This window comes from Humulus lupulus, chromosome 9 (genome assembly GCF_963169125.1).
Source record: "Humulus lupulus chromosome 9, drHumLupu1.1, whole genome shotgun sequence".
NCBI classification, from domain to species: Eukaryota; Viridiplantae; Streptophyta; class Magnoliopsida; order Rosales; family Cannabaceae; genus Humulus; species Humulus lupulus.
This window is the reverse complement of record NC_084801.1, coordinates 182,468,934-182,484,740: the sequence shown is the minus strand read 5'-3', so window position 1 is coordinate 182,484,740 and position 15,807 is coordinate 182,468,934. Positions and strand designations below refer to the sequence as shown.

The window sequence follows — 15,807 nt, the reverse complement described above, 5'->3', positions numbered from 1 at the left end:
GAGGCGAAATTCGTGATGACATGTGTTTAGAAAAGTGATTTAGGCAATTTTATTGGATCGATTGTGCCTTTCAAGCCGACCTTGAGTTAATTATCCTTAGTTACCCTTTTGAGCCTTGAACTTGGTTTTTGTTCTTGATCATACTGTTTGAGCCTAAATTTCTTAACTTCTTTATTTTTGTTTTCCTTTCCTTTTGTTATCATAAGCATATAATCTGTGGGAAAGAAGAAGGAAAAATAGTAAGAAGTTGGTATGATTGGAATATAGTATGATTGTACAAAAAGAAGAGAGAGAGAGAAGTCTTTGAAAAAAAAAACAAAAGAATAATATCACTTTGTCACACTCCTTGATCATATATATATATAGAAAATAATAAGTTTGGGGGAGTGTGATTTGAAAAAAAAAAAAAAGTGATAAGTCTAGAAAAAGAAAAGAAGAAAATAATGAAAAGTGTTGTCATATCTCTCTCTAATTGTATAAAAGGGTGATTTTTGGTGTGGTAAAGAGAAATTTGGTGGGTTTCAAGTTTTTTTATGCTTATGGTAACGACTGAGCTTAAATGAGAATTTCATCTGCCCTTACCTAAGCCTAACACTATAACCTGTGAAAGTCCTTTTGATTTCAAAACATGTGTTGTTGACATTAGTGGAGAAGGTCAAGTAATGCAAGCATATTGTAGATTTGGTTTGTGGAATTGTCTAGAATGAGTTGAGCATATATGATAGAATGCAAGTGTTGTAGTCATTTTCATGATATATTATTGATTTCCCTATTTGAATTGTATAAGTTGGACTTTAAGGCAATTGAGCTGAAATTCTGGTTATAAATATTGCAATTGAGATTTCATGAGTTTTGGCAAAGCAGAGTAGATGGTAATGATGGTTTAGCTTGTTCGTTTGTGTTTGTTTCTTTTTGATTAGTTTAATTTGGTCTTTACTCGAGGGCGAGTAAAGGTTAAGTTTGGGGGAGTTTGATGAGTCTAGTTTTTATTATGTTTTGGTGATGTTTTTAGTAGTCTTTTATTTTGTTTTTCCTTGTTTTAGCGCGGGTTTACGCTTTGTTTGGTTGTTTTTGTGAATATCAGGAAGAATTGAGCATGTGGAAGAAAATGCCAAAGAAAGGGAAGAAATAACCGAGTTTTCCATCATATTTTGATCAAGAATGGTTCTCAACACAATTTGGAAGTGTTGGTGAAATTTTGGGATGAAAACTTAAAAAAAATGAGATTTCCCTTAAGAGCCACGGCATGAGAAAAAGGGAGCCGCGGCTAGGTGGGAAACAGAAGCATTGTTTTTCAGGAAGTCTTCGGGCCGCGGCATGGCTTCAGAGAGCCGCGGCATGAAAAGGACCTCCTACCCTTTGATACGGGCCGCGGCATGGCTTCGGAGGGCCGCGGCATGGAAAGGGCTTTTTGCCCAGGAATTTGGACACGGGCCGCGGCATAGTGTATGTAGGGCCGCGGCCCGCCTCTCTAAAATCTGAAATCCTAGGTTTTAAAGGACGAAAAAGAAGAGAGAAGGACGTACGGACGAAGGGAGGAGTTCTGGTTTTGAAGGCTCAAGCTTAGAGTATTTTTACATGTTTTTCTTCCTGATGTTATCTTTAATTTCTGTTGTGATTAGCACTATGACTATGAACTAATTTTCTGTTTAGGATGTTCAATTGAATCACTTGAATTTCTGTTATGACCTAATGCAATTTTAATTTCCTCTTCTTCAATCTTCTTCAATTCCTTATAACCTGTTCTTATAGATTGATTATTGATTGGCCATCTTTAGTCACATTCATATGTTTTTAAGTCAAAATCTGAGAAGTGAGATTTAATTATGATTTGGTTATATTGGACATAATTCTAATTTAGAACGAAAGTATCTGAATTAATTGTGTAACTGTTATTAAGTTGTGGAATTTAATGCTACCTTTGTGGTTCAATTTACCATAGAAATATAGGAAATTGTCACCTAGGTTGAGTTTATAATTCATAGTATGATTATAGGCTGCTGTTTCAACTTGTTAATTGAATTAGGTAAAAAAATAAGAAGAATTCATACTTTGCATTAGGGAATAATAGGAAGGATAGTTGATGAGATTGAATATCCTAATTGTTTCTCAGTGATTAAACTAAAAGTTTTACTATTAGTTATTATTCTATTTAATTGTTGATTATTATTTCTGCACTTTATTGGTTCTTTTGCTGTATTTTACAAAAATCAAGAATTTTAATTCATCAAATAGAACAAGAAATTAATTGACTGGTAATTGATAACTCAGTCCTTGAGGACGATACTTGGTTTTACCATTTTATTACGAGTTTGCGACTGTGTGCACTTGCATAGCAAAATTATCGCAACAAGTTTTTGGCGCCGTTGCCGGGGATTGAAAATTATCAATATCAGTCTAATTAATTTTTATTCTAATTTGATTTTAATTTCTCTCGTTTCTAATCTGTTTAGTTGCTTAATTTGTCTATCTCAGGTGAATTTTGGTATATGCGTGGCAGAAAAGGAAAAGCCACACTTGTTCCTTTGAATCCCGAGATTGAAAAGTCCTGCAATCAAATCAGAAAGAATAAGAGAGAGGCCCAGAATTCTGTGAAGATGGCACAAAATGATGGGGATGGCAGGAATGGTCTAAATCCAGGAGTTGTACAAGGGGCTCAGGCTCAGACCAACGCTGAGAGGAGCCTGAGAGATTATGTGCTACCCACTCTGACGGGAGTACAAAATAGTATACGCCCACCAGCTGTGGAGGCCAACAACTTCGAAATCAAGCCTGCTATTTTACAAATGGTGCAGTCCTCTGTGCAATTCAATGGGTTGCCCTCTGAAGATCCTCACACCCATTTGTCCAACTTTCTGGAGTTGTGTGGAACCTTCAAATATAATGGGGTGAGTGATGACGCAATCAAGCTTAGGCTCTTCCCATTTTCTCTAAGGGACAGAGCTAAAATTTGGCTGAACTCTCTGCAGCCAAACTCCATTGTCACTTGGCAAGATCTAGCTCAGAAATTTTTGTCCAAATTCTTCCCTCCATCCAAAGCTGCTAAATTGCGAGGAGAGATAAATAACTTTTGCCAGAATGACGGAGAGTCATTGTATGAGGCGTGGGAACGGTTTAAGGAACTCCTGAGAAGATGTCCTCATCATGGCATTGAACAGTGGATGCTAGTACAGAATTTCTACAATGGTTTATGTCCGACAACCAGAACCATTATAGATGCTGCAGCGGGTGGCACTTTTATGAGCAAGAGCGTAACTGGTGCATATGAGCTGCTAGAGGACATGGCTACAAACAACCATCAGTGGTCTGAGGAAAGATCATCAGGAGTCAGAAAGGTAGCTGGGGTGCATGAGCTAGATGCAATCACTCCCTTTTGGTCCGTTTTTTAAACTGTTTGCGCAGAGAGACTTAGTTAGAATGTTGTTATATAAAAGCTTAGCTTTTATACTTCGACCAGCGCTACTTTAAGAATCTCCTAGATCCCTCTGACCTCGCCTCCCCATTCTTCTGTTTGCAGATTTTAATGCCAGATTTGTGGGGAGGTGAGAGACCCATCGACGACAACCTCCTTGCCCAACTGCTCGAGGGAGAAGAACAACTAGCCGATCGCATCCACCAGATACCCTTCTCACGAGCCTCTTCCAGACCGCACCCTTCTCCTTCAATGGCCCGTTCAAAATCCTCTGGCAAGAAAAGGCCCGAATCTGAAAGTAACCCTTCTCCTTCTGCCCAGCCTGATTCGCAGGCGGGGGCTCCCTCGACCAGTGGTCGAGAAAATCTTACTCCTGACCCCAATATCCAAACTAGGGCTCGTCCTCGTCATCGCAATCCGCCTGATGTCAAGTGGTACACTCCTCCAGCCAGTTCGATGACCCCTCGGATGGTCGCGAACTGCTTCAGAAAATACCCCCTAACGGGGGTAACCATTACACGTCCTACTGCGGAGCAGAGGGCTAACCGTCCAGGAGGGGCAAACAGCGCCTGGTCCCGGTATCACATTGAAGCGGGGGCTTATCTCCCTCTTCATCCTTTCTTTGTGGGGGTGGCCAATTATTTCGGCGTCGCTCCCTTTCAAATAACCCCTAATGGATATAGGATGTTGGCTGCACTCTATGTCCTGTACAAACTTAACAAATGGCCAGAACCTTCACCTCATGAGGTTAATTACCTCTTTGACCTTAAGTCCAATCCTCAACACAACGGGACGGGCTTTTTTCACTTCTGCCATCAGGAAACTGGCCGGACGTTTTTGAGTGGCATCACCCACATATCAAACGTGGGACATTACAACAAGGAGTACTTCTTTACTCCGGATATATCCAGCAACAACTTGGCTTTCGCGAGAGGAGGTACAATTTTGTCTTTGCCTTGGTCGATACTTTATCATAGAGTATTTCCTTTCGTCATTTCTCAAACTCGACTTCCTTTTCAAGCCCCTGGTTGCGCCCAACCCCAACACCAGATATGGTGTCGAGGTCTGACACTCTGGCCAAGATGTCTGCCGCTACCAAATGTGTCAAGACCTTGACACAAGAAATGAATTTGAGGTCGTCTGGCCTTCTGGCTCCTCGCCATGACAATAGAGGGTCCGAAACGGACGAACCCACTGCTGGCGGGGTTCCCGAGCAGCAATTTCCTGTGCCCTCTCCAAGGAGAAGGCCAACAGGAGTTACGATCAGGGAACCCACGGGCAGCCCTTCTGCAGAAAGGCCTTCTGCTCCCCAAGGCAAGGGGAAAGAAAAGGCCAAAGAACCAGTTGTTGACTTGGAAGAGTCTTCTGATGACAATGGTAACGTTATTTCGCTTTTAAATGGTCTGCCAATCCCCTGTCACATGTTTGACGGGGATGGCAACTTTACATATGCTCCAAATCTAGGGCCAAACTTCTTCATGCCAGAAAATGAGTATATGATTAATAGAGTCAATAGTATAGCGACCAGTAGTTGTAGCTCGGGTATTCACTTTATTATCTTCTTTCTGTTGTATTACTTTTTTCCACCTTTTTCTTCCCTTATTAACCTCTTGTGTTTATTTTCATGCAGATATGTCGACTCCCAATATCTTTGACATGTACCAGGCCGAAGAGGAAGAGGAAGTCCCTCAACTTCAACGGAGGTCAAAGAAACGAACTGGTGAAACCAGTCGAGGCCCTTCAGCCAAGAAGAGTCGACCAGAAGACCTTCCTCAGGGCACTCCAACCGGGCAAAGTCCTGCGCCAACTGGGCGAACTCCTACCCCTCCTCCAGCTCCTTCTGAACAGCAAAACACCCCTGCTCGGTCCAATCCTCCACCTGCGCCTGCTAGGGAGCATCTTTCTCGCGAAGAGGCTCATGAGGCCAGGCTCGTGAGCCATACCATTCGATCCGCTAAGGATCGAATTGAACGGATTGGCAGAGGTGAGCGTGTTGGGGCTGCCATGATCCAAGCTGTAGAGCTACCAGTCGAGAGCGGGATGCAGCGGTGACCAAACTGTCCGCGGCTGAAGCTGCTAAAGATGCAGCGGTTAAGCTGAGGGAAGAGTACCGGTCGTACAATAAAACTCATCTCCGCGAGATCAAGCATCTGGAGGGGGTAGTCAAGTCTAAGGACGAGATTATTGCCACTCTCGAGGGCAAGGTGCAGCAGTCGGAGCTTGACAACTCCAAGAATCTGGAAAAGTATAAGAGGGCGACACTCCAATGTTTCTATAACTTTTGGAAACACAATCAGGGTGCTGACTTTAGCTACCTTTCAGAGGAGGTCAGAGTTGCGGAGTTGGCTCGGTGCGCTGCTCAACTGGCTGAAGAGGAGGCGAGAGCTGCGACTCCTGCAACCCCAAGTGTCGTTGGTTTGGACGAAGAAACCATCGAGGAAGAGACTGACCAGGTTGTTGCCCAGGATCCTCCTGTCCCCCATGCCTCTTAATTTATTTAGCTGTTCTTCTTTCTTTTTAAACACGCGACCCACGGGTCGCAATGTAAAGACAATAATTTCTTTTTAAACTTTGCTGCACGGGCAGTAAATCTTTTTGTTTGAACAGTTACATCCAAGCAGCAATGCTTGCGGTGTAAAAGCTTGACTCTTGGTGTTATAATATTTTTAGTTATTATAACGTTTGTCCGTATGACCAAACTTAGCATAGTACTTTTGGCATCATATATTTTGAAAAAATACTTTAAGTACTTGAAGCATGCTTTCACTCATTTTGTTCATGTGTTTACATACCTTGAGAGTATGCTTTGCTATCGATGTGCCTTATATGCCCCCCAAGTGATCGAGGAGCTCTTAGGTCCTTGGTCACTTGCCTTGACCATGGCCTGTCCGAACATTCCTGTTCGAGCGGAAAAATGATACTTATAATACAGCAAAACAACACACGTAATGAACAAATACTTGTAAATGTAAATTCACAAAGTTTGGCAAGAACGACTGGCTGAGCACAGTCCCTTATAATTTCGTATTAAAAATGGACTAATCATGTCTTTACGAATGATTCTGAAACAGAATCTTACATATACGAGCAGTTAGCCATACACCGTGGCTAACCCTCTTTGCAAAACTTGTAAAAATTAATGGGAAAATTTGAACAAGCCAGTCCTTTAAGAAGGGCTGTTTATTGATAATACTTGCGCAGGTGTTCTCCATTCCAGTAACGTGGAACGAGATCTCCGTTTAAGCGTGCAAGTTTGTAGGTGCCTGGGTGAAGGACTTCTTCAATCTGGTAAGGTCCTTCCCAGTTAGGTCTGAGCACGCCGGCAGTGGGGTCGCGAGTATTCAAGAAGACTCGTCGTAACACCAAGTCTCCGACGTTGAATCTTCTTTCTTTAACTTTGGAGTTAAAGTACCGGGCGACTTTTTGTTGATAAGCAGCAACTCGGAGTTGAGACTTTTCTCGTATCTCATCAATTGAGTCTAAGGACTCCAGTATTAGCTGGCTGTTTTTCTCTTGATCATACGTTAAACGCCGATGTGAGGGGGGATCTATCTCGACGGGTATCATGGCCTCATACCCATAGGCTAAGGAAAATGGGGTACGCCCTGTGGCTGTTCGATGAGATGTTCTATATGACCAGTGGACTTCCGGTAGTTGTTCTGGCCATGCTCCTTTCGCTTCTTCAAGTCTTTTCTTCAGGGTGTCCTTGAGGGTTTTGTTTACAGCTTCGACTTGCCCATTCGCTTGGGGGTGTGCGACTGAAGAAAAGCTCTTGATTACCCCATGCCTTTCGCAGAAATCGGTGAACAGGTCGCTGTCAAATTGGGTTCCGTTGTCTGAAACTATCTTTCTGGGCAAACCATACCGGCACACAATGTTCTTGATGACAAAGTCGAGAACTTTCTTGGTCGTTATGGTTGCGAGTGGTTCAGCTTCGACCCATTTTGTAAAGTAATCGACTGCCACAACTGCGTACTTTACTCCTCCTTTTCCTGTCGGTAGTGATCCAATTAAATCTATTCCCCATATTGCGAAAGGCCACGGGCTTTGCATCTGCTTTAGCTCGTTTGGAGCTGCTCGTGGGATTTTGGAGAACCTCTGACATTTATCACACCTTCGTACGTACTCCATTGAATCCTCGTTCATCGTTGGCCAAAAATAGCCCTGTCGAAGAATTTTTTTCGCCAAACTCTGCCCCCCAGCGTGATCTCCGCAGAAGCCTTCATGCACCTCTTTCATGAGTTCCTTAGCTTTTTCTGATGTAATGCACCTGAGCAGTGGCATTGAATATCCTCTTCGGTACATAACACCGTCGAGCAGTATGTACCTAGCAGCTTGTCTTTGCAGAGTTCTGGCTTTGTTTCTATCTACTGGCAATGTCCCATTTGTCAGATACTCCAGGTAAGGTGTCATCCATGTATCTTCTACTCGAATTTCCATGCTGGCTTCGGCTGCATCAATGCTTGGTTCACTTAATCTCTCTACTGGGACTATGTTCAAGGTGTCAGCATCTTTGGCACTTGCAAGTTTGGCCAAGGCGTCTGCATTCGAATTTTGGTCTCGCGGAATTTGCTGGAGGGTGTATTTTGTAAACTGTGCTAGCAAATCTTTTGTTTTATTAAGGTAGGCCATCATTTTTAACCCTTGCGCTTGATATTCTCCTAGGACTTGATTCACGACCAGCTGAGAGTCGCTGAAAATATCGAGCGCTTTTATGTTCATCTCCCTGGCCATTTTCAGTCCAGCGAGGAGTGCTTCGTATTCCGCTTCATTGTTTGACGCTGCGAAATCAAACCTGATTGCGCAGTGAAATCGATGCCCTTCGGTCGTTATCAATATCACTCCCGCTCCAGCGTGAGATTCATTAGATGATCCATCTGTGAATAGTTTCCACGAAGGAGTCTTGTCTTGAGGCATGGGCGCCTCAGGTTTCTCGCACAACTCGTTGCTGGGGAGTTCGGTGAACTCCGCAATAAAATCGGCTAAGGCTTGCCCTTTTATTGCTGCTCGCGGTGAATAAGTCACGTCGAACTGTCCCAATTCGACCGCCCATTTTAACAGTCGTCCAGCCGCCTCAGGTTTTTGGAGGACCTGCTGAAGGAGCTGGTCGGTCAAAACCGTGATAGGATGGGCTTGGAAGTACGGTCGCAACTTTCGGGAAGCTAGAATTAGGCAATACGCTAATCTTTCGATCGGTGGGTATTTTAATTCTGCACCGATCAGCCTTTTGCTGACGTAGTAAACAGCTTTCTGCACGCCTTCTTCTTCCCGTATCAGTACCGCACTAGCAGCAACTTCGGTAATCGCCAGATAAATATACAAAGTCTCTCCTTCCATTGGTTTTGATAGGATAGGAGGTTGCGACATATGAGCCTTTATTGTCTGGAATGCTTGCTCGCAGTCTTCCGTCCATTCAAACTTTTTATTTCCCCTAAGTAGATTGAAGAATGGAACGCACTTGTCAGTTGATTTTGAGATGAATCTACTAAGGGCAGCTATCCTTCCGGTCAGGCTTTGGACATCCTTGATCTTTTCTGGTGACTTCATATCGATCAGGGCTTTTATCTTGTCGGGGTTGGCCTCGATTCCCCTTGAATTCACTATAAATCCCAAAAACTTTCCTGACCCGACTCCGAAGGAACATTTGAGGGGATTCAACTTCATATGGTACTTGTTTAACACATCAAAGCACCTTTGCAAATCCTTCACATGTCCTTCAGCCTTCTTGGACTTTACCAGCATGTCATCCACATATACTTCCATGCTTACTCCGATCAGCTCCTTGAACATGTGGTTGACCAATCGTTGGTAAGTTGCACCTGCGTTTTTCAGTCCAAAGGGCATTACTTTGTAACAATATAAGCCCGTATCGGTCCAAAAGCTGGTATGATCCTCATCAGGGGGATGCATGCTGATCTGATTGTAGCCTGAATACGCATCCATGAACGAAAGGGTCTCATGCCCAGCGGTTGCATCGACTAGCTGGTCGATCCTCGGGAGTGGGAAGCAGTCTTTTGGGCAGGCCTTATTGAGGTCTGTAAAATCCACACAGGTCCTCCATTTTCCGTTAGGCTTGGGGACCAACACCGGATTGGAGACCCATGATGGATAAAACGCCACCCTGATGAACCCATTTTCTTTAAGTCTTTCGACTTCTTCTTTCAAGGCTCTTGATCTGTCTTTATCGAGCAGCCTTCTTTTTTGTTGCACCGGTGGAAAGACTTTGTTTATGTTCAGGGCATGGCTGATCACCGCAGGGTCTATTCCGACCATGTCTTTATGTGACCAGGCGAAAACTCCCTGGTTCTCTTGCAAGAATTCCACCAGCGCCTGTTTCGCGGTAGGTTCTAAATTCTTCCCAATCCTTACGATTCGAGTCGGGTCTTTTTCATCGAGATGGACCTCCTCCAGGTCCTCGACGGGTCCAACATTTTCTTCAAAATCCCCAAAGCGAGGATCCAAATCTATATCCTCACTTTGGGCAACACCCTATTTGGTGACTTTTCCACCTGATTGGGTTTGTTTGTCTCCCGTCATCTGTAATCGTTCTGGAGTAGCGCTCCTCGATGCTCCACTTTTTTCCTTTGTTATCGAGGCGTTATAGCACTCCCTGGCCTCCCTTTGGTTTCCCAAAACGCATCCTACTCCTGCGTCCGTTGGGAATTTCATGGCTAGATGCCACATGGAGATGATTGCCCTTAGTTCAACCAGTATGGGTCTTCCAATAACGGCGTTATACGCTGAAGGACAATCGACCACTACAAAAGTGGCGAGTAATGTCCTTGAGGCAGGCGCTGTACCCGTTGTTACTGGGAGTTTGATCATTCCGGCTGGTGCGAGTCCTTCTCCAGAGAAGCCGTATATGGTTTGATTGCAGGGCTCCAAGTCCTTCACGGACAGCTTCATGCGCTCCAGCGTTGATTTATACAGGATGTTCACTGAACTCCCTGTATCGACCAGTACTCTTTTTACCATCATATTGGCCATTTGGATATCCACGACCAGCAGATCGGAATGTGGGAACCGGACGTGTTGGACATCGCCCTCAGAGAAGGTTATCCCGCACTCCTCTGAGCGGGCCTTTTTCGGCGCTCGGTCCTCCACAGTCATCATCTCGATGTCCTGGTCGTGGCGCAGAGTTCGAGCATATCGTTCTCTAGCCTTTCCGCTATTTCCAGCGAGGTGTGGGCCTCCACAGATGGTTAAAAGTGTTCCGGCTACGGGGGCAGGCTGTAATGGCGGCGAGCGTTGGCGTGTGGACGTCTGCTCGTTGCCACCTGGAGCTTCTCGTTGGGAAGTTCCCGAGGCCCGTACGTATCTTCTCAAGTGTCCTTGTCTAATGAGGAACTCGATTTCATCTTTTAGCTGGTTGCATTCATTAGTGTCATGTCCATAGTCGTTATGGTAACGACAGAATTTGGTAGTGTCTCTTTTCGAAATGTTTTTTCGAATGGGCCCAGGTTTCTTGTAGGGCACACTAGAGCTTGTGGCCTGGTAAACCTCTCCTCGAGACTCAACGAGGGCAGTGTAGTTAGTGAACCTAGGTTCATAACGATTACCCTTGGCTCATTTATTGTCGGAGGTGGAAGGCTCATTGTGTTGCAGTTTCCCACCATTCTTGCCATTACCGTTGCCGTTTCCGTTGCCATTTGGTTTGGTGCCATTGGCGGCTTTGGCGGGTTTGGCAGCCTTCTTGCCCTTGTTCGAGGATTTTCCATCATCGGCAATGGCTTCTTCGAGTTTGATATACCGATCAGCTCGGTCTAAGAATTCCTGGGTGGTTCTGACCCCATCCTTACGAAGACTTTTCCATAGGGGCGAACGGCGCCTCACTCCCGCGGTTATAGCCATCATTTTTCCTTCGTCCCCGACTGTCTTTGCTCCGGCTGCCGCTCGCATAAAGCGCTGGATGTAATCTTTTAGTGATTCTCCATCTTGCTGGCGGATCTCAACCAGTTGGTTTGCTTCGGTCGGGTGGACACGACCTGCGTAGAACTGTCCGTAGAACTCCCTTACGAAAATTTCCCAGGAAACTATGCTTGCAGGTGGGAACTTAAAGAACCATTCCTGCGCGGCTTCAGAAAGTGTTGCAGGAAATATCCTGCACCGAGCGTCTTCGGACACCTTCTGAATGTCCATCTGGATTTCAAACTTATTCACATGCGAGATGGGATCTCCGTATCCATCAAAGTTCGGGAGCGTGGGCATCTTGAACTTGCTGGGAGTCTCTGCGTTGGCTATTCTTTGGATAAATGGAGTGCCTTTTCTTCTATCGTGGTCAATATAAGAGGTTCTTCCTCCGACCAATTGTTGCACAGCCTGATTTAGTGCGTCTATCTGGGCTTGCAAGGCAGTAGGAATAGCTACGGTCTCTGCTGCTGGGGGGATGTTCTCACCATGCTTCTCTCGACGATCATTGAGTATGTCTCTTAGATCTTCCTCTCTTCTCCGTTGCTCGCTATCTCCGAGCCGGTTGAAGACATTATTTTGCCGGGGTTGCCCCCCAGCATCTTGTCTATTTGGCTGATCATCTTGAGGTATTTGGCTCCTGCTCTTGCCTTTATTTCCGTTCCTCCCATCAGCATTGTTCTTGCCTGAGTCAGCCTCGTTGTAGCCGTGGCCATCTTTGAACTTTGACTGGCTATGGTAAGACTGGTTGTTCCCTCTATTCCCGTCTCTGGCAGAAACACCCCGAGCGTTAGGGGGTGGCCTGCGCTGGTCGCGATGTCCCCGTGCATTATCATGCTGTTGGGATCCACGGACCGTAGAGCCTAACTCCGAGTCTCTCCTGTTACCAGGAGGGTAGTGACCCCTGTTCGCTTGGTGTGGCCCATCATTCTCGCGGCGTCTAGGACTACGAGGCTGTCGCTCGGCCCTATTCTGCCTTTGCTGCGGGGGATTACCTCGAGCAGCGTGGGATGGTGGATCTGCCTCGGGGTCCAGTGGGACGTCGTCATGGGGCATCTGGGGCTGTTCAGGCCTTTGCGGACTTGAAGGATGGACCGGTGGGCTAGGATTGGGACCTCCCTAGGGTGGCCCAGTTTCAGGTTGATTAGGCTGCGAGGCAGGCGCGGCCTGATTTATGGCCAACAGCAAGGCCGCTTCAAGGGCTGCCATGGCCTCAGTCTGGCGGCGATCCACCTCCGCTTGTCTCTCGCTTAACTCTGCCCTCTGACGATCAAGTTCCTGCTGCTGCCTTGCCATAGCTTCTGCGGCAGTCTCTTGATTGGCTCTCAGACTAGCCAGCTCTTCCTGCAACGTGCCCAAGGTGCTCCTCAAAGTCGCATCGTCCATTTCCTCCTCTTCAAAATCTAGTTGCGGCTCATCTTCCGCCATGCTTGCAGGGGGAGGAGGAGGCGGCGGATTCGACGGTGCAGCGGCGGCGGTCTGAGCAGCTTTCTTCCCTGCTTTCGCCATTAGTTTTATCAACAATGATGAGTCGCCCTCTCAATGAAAGCACCAGAATGTTGACCCTTGATTTAGCCAACTGACACGGAGTCAAAATATGAATGATATAGACGAATATGTATAGATAATAACGTAATGACAAAAGTAAAGAAAACGCAGTAATTTATAGTGGTTCGGCCCCAGAATCTGGTAATGACCTACGTCCACTTAGAATGATATTGATATGGGAACAAAAGTGTGATCAGAGAGCTTGGGCTCAATGAGTTTCAACACTCCTCATAAACAATACTAGTTTTCACAGATAATTTCTATATTTCTATGATTTCCGGGCTCCAAAGGTCCCTTCCCATGAGCCATCTCCTGCTTTTTATAGGCTCATGGAGGGTTGCCCAATATTGTTACAGATATTATCCCCTGAATCATGGGATATTCAGAAGATTGCATGAAATAAATTCGGGATACATAAGATCTTTCCATAAATGTTGCTTTGCCAGCGGAACCACCGACCAGTCTGGTCGTGGTAAAAACAGGTCTGTCCTGCTTCTGGCGTGTCTCCTGGTCGATACTCTAGCAGACGCTCCAGGTGTCAGCCACGTGTCAAGAGATTATTTGACACGTCACAAATGCTAATTTATTGGATAACAAACCAGATATTATACTTGGTTGTTTTTCCACATATTTACCTGTCAGCTATACCTGAGCTGAGTAATTGAACTCGTGCTAAATTTAGGGTACAACAAAGATAACTTAAAATATTTCAAATTATCTATATATTTTTATTTACCTTCTTAAATCAAGCAAAAGCATAAGAAGTCGATCCATGGAGACTTGGATACTTCTGTTTTACTCTATTGGCAACATTTTCCTTTGAGCGTGCCATGAACTATGAAGTGGTCAAAAAGTCAACCAACTTCTGCCAACTCTCGTTGTCCATGTCCTCAGGTGGATTTTTTTTGGTTGTCTCGATATCATCATACCCTCCATGTTCATCGAAGTGTCTTTTCTTGCGGCCTTTTCTATCCCAGTAGCGATCCTAAAACTCTCGCTCCCAGTCTCTATCAATCGCCACTCAGGGAGAGCTCGAGGAAGAATGAAAAATTCCTTAAAAAAAAATGGTGAGATTTTTAAATTATAAAAAAAAACATTACATTTGAATAAGTAGATAAATTTACCTCAAGCTTTTGCATCAATGCAATCTTGTGCTCATCCAGAATACTCTGCCACAAGTCATAATATAATGACACATGGTGACCAATAAGGTTACCAATAAGTCTCGTAAATAATGTCCCAAAATCACCAACTGCTTTGTAGGTTCCCTCATTTAGATCAAATTATAGAGCCAACAGACTTTTATTGTCGTTGACGAGCTGCTGCAAATTTTTGGATCGAGACCGACCTCTTCTTTTTGCTGTAGCCGCTGCATATCTTAATTAAACGATATAATTAAATTGAATAAAATAATAACAATTTGTCATTTATTGATAAAAAATAGACTAATTATAGTATATTATCTGTCTCATAGGAAGTAGGAACTCGCGTGGGATCTGGAGGAAGAGGATCCGCTCCATCACCGCCATGAGAACAAGCAATAGTAGTAGACATATCTTTTTGGTTTAAATAATTATTAACCTAAATTCAGTTATAGTTGGAGGTTAATTACATAACTTAAATAATTTCGGTAATGTAGTTTAAACAATTGAAAAACAAACATTGTTGAGAAAAATCATATATTGATTGAAAAGTCTTGAAATTAAAACATACACATTAAACATACAAATATGAATATGCATAAGAAAATATTATTCCTCATCAATGTCAATTCCTACATCATCATATGTACTTTCTAAATCATCTTCACTAATTTTTTCATCATCATCGTCATTGATGAAATCATCATTCACATCCGAAACAAATCGAGACATTACCCCAATTATGCTGGTGTGACAAAGTCGATCCAAATACATAATCTCCAACTCTCCTAATTCCATAGTGAGTACAAAATTTGATGAAGTGCTATCATGCACGACATCAACCCGTTATCATCATCGATACTTGGATGATCCCAGATCTTTCGATGATTGAATTCTTCTACTACCTTCCAATTTTTGTTTCTTGAAGGATCTTCCAAGTAGAAAACTTGTATTTCTTGAGTGGCGAGAATAAACTGATCGTTCTTGTACCATTCAGAATTAATCATGATACTAATTATGTAATTCTCAGTCACATTTCTAACTCTTGCTTGCATCAGTGTTGAAGGAGTGTCTTCGTTGCATGAAGGGCATGCCATATGTCCATTTATTCATAACCTTCATGTGCATCATCTTCGCCAACAAGTCCAAGGAAGACAACCAAGTACAACCAAGGTATAACTCAGCTTCGACCTCTTGAAATAGGTCATCAAATTGATTCTCCGCACTATTGCCACCACCATCTGAAATTTCTTCATTTACGTCTTCTTCGTTAGTGTCTTGTTCCCCAATAACATCATTGATGATATCAATCATCTCATCAGTTACTGGAGCCCCGTCGTCCACTACTGGAGGCATATCAACTTCACTGTAGTAGGTCCACTTCACGTATCGCTGCAGAAACTCATATCTGTGTATGTGAGCCTCCTCCACATCCAGTTTCTGATTTAGCATATTGACACACTGAACGCGTGGGCATCTGACTTCTCCCGAAGCATTCACATGATTCTTGACCATTTGTATAAATGCTTGAAGACCATTCCAAAACTCATCAGAGTTACGTCGTCTATTAGTTATCCAACTTTTGTAAATCGTCATAACTGATTCAAGTAGAAAATAAATTATCACAATGTGATAATCATAAAAAACTACATTTATTTGGTAATAATTTTTTTATCACCAAAACAATAATTTTTTCAAGTAAATTGTGAATCTTATGAATAAATTATTAAATTTTATGAATATATATTATCAAATTTAATGAATATAAATTATTGTTAGTTATGAATGAATTATAAA

General features: G+C 43.8%; 1 non-coding gene across 1 annotated transcript; it reads right to left on the bottom strand.

Annotated features, from left to right (window-relative positions):
- Positions 1–3,044: 3,044 nt before the first annotated feature.
- On the bottom strand, positions 3,045–3,151 carry LOC133802903 (small nucleolar RNA R71). Its single transcript, XR_009877648.1, has one exon. It is a non-coding gene; the product is annotated as a small nucleolar RNA R71 (small nucleolar RNA).
- Positions 3,152–15,807: the final 12,656 nt, after the last annotated feature.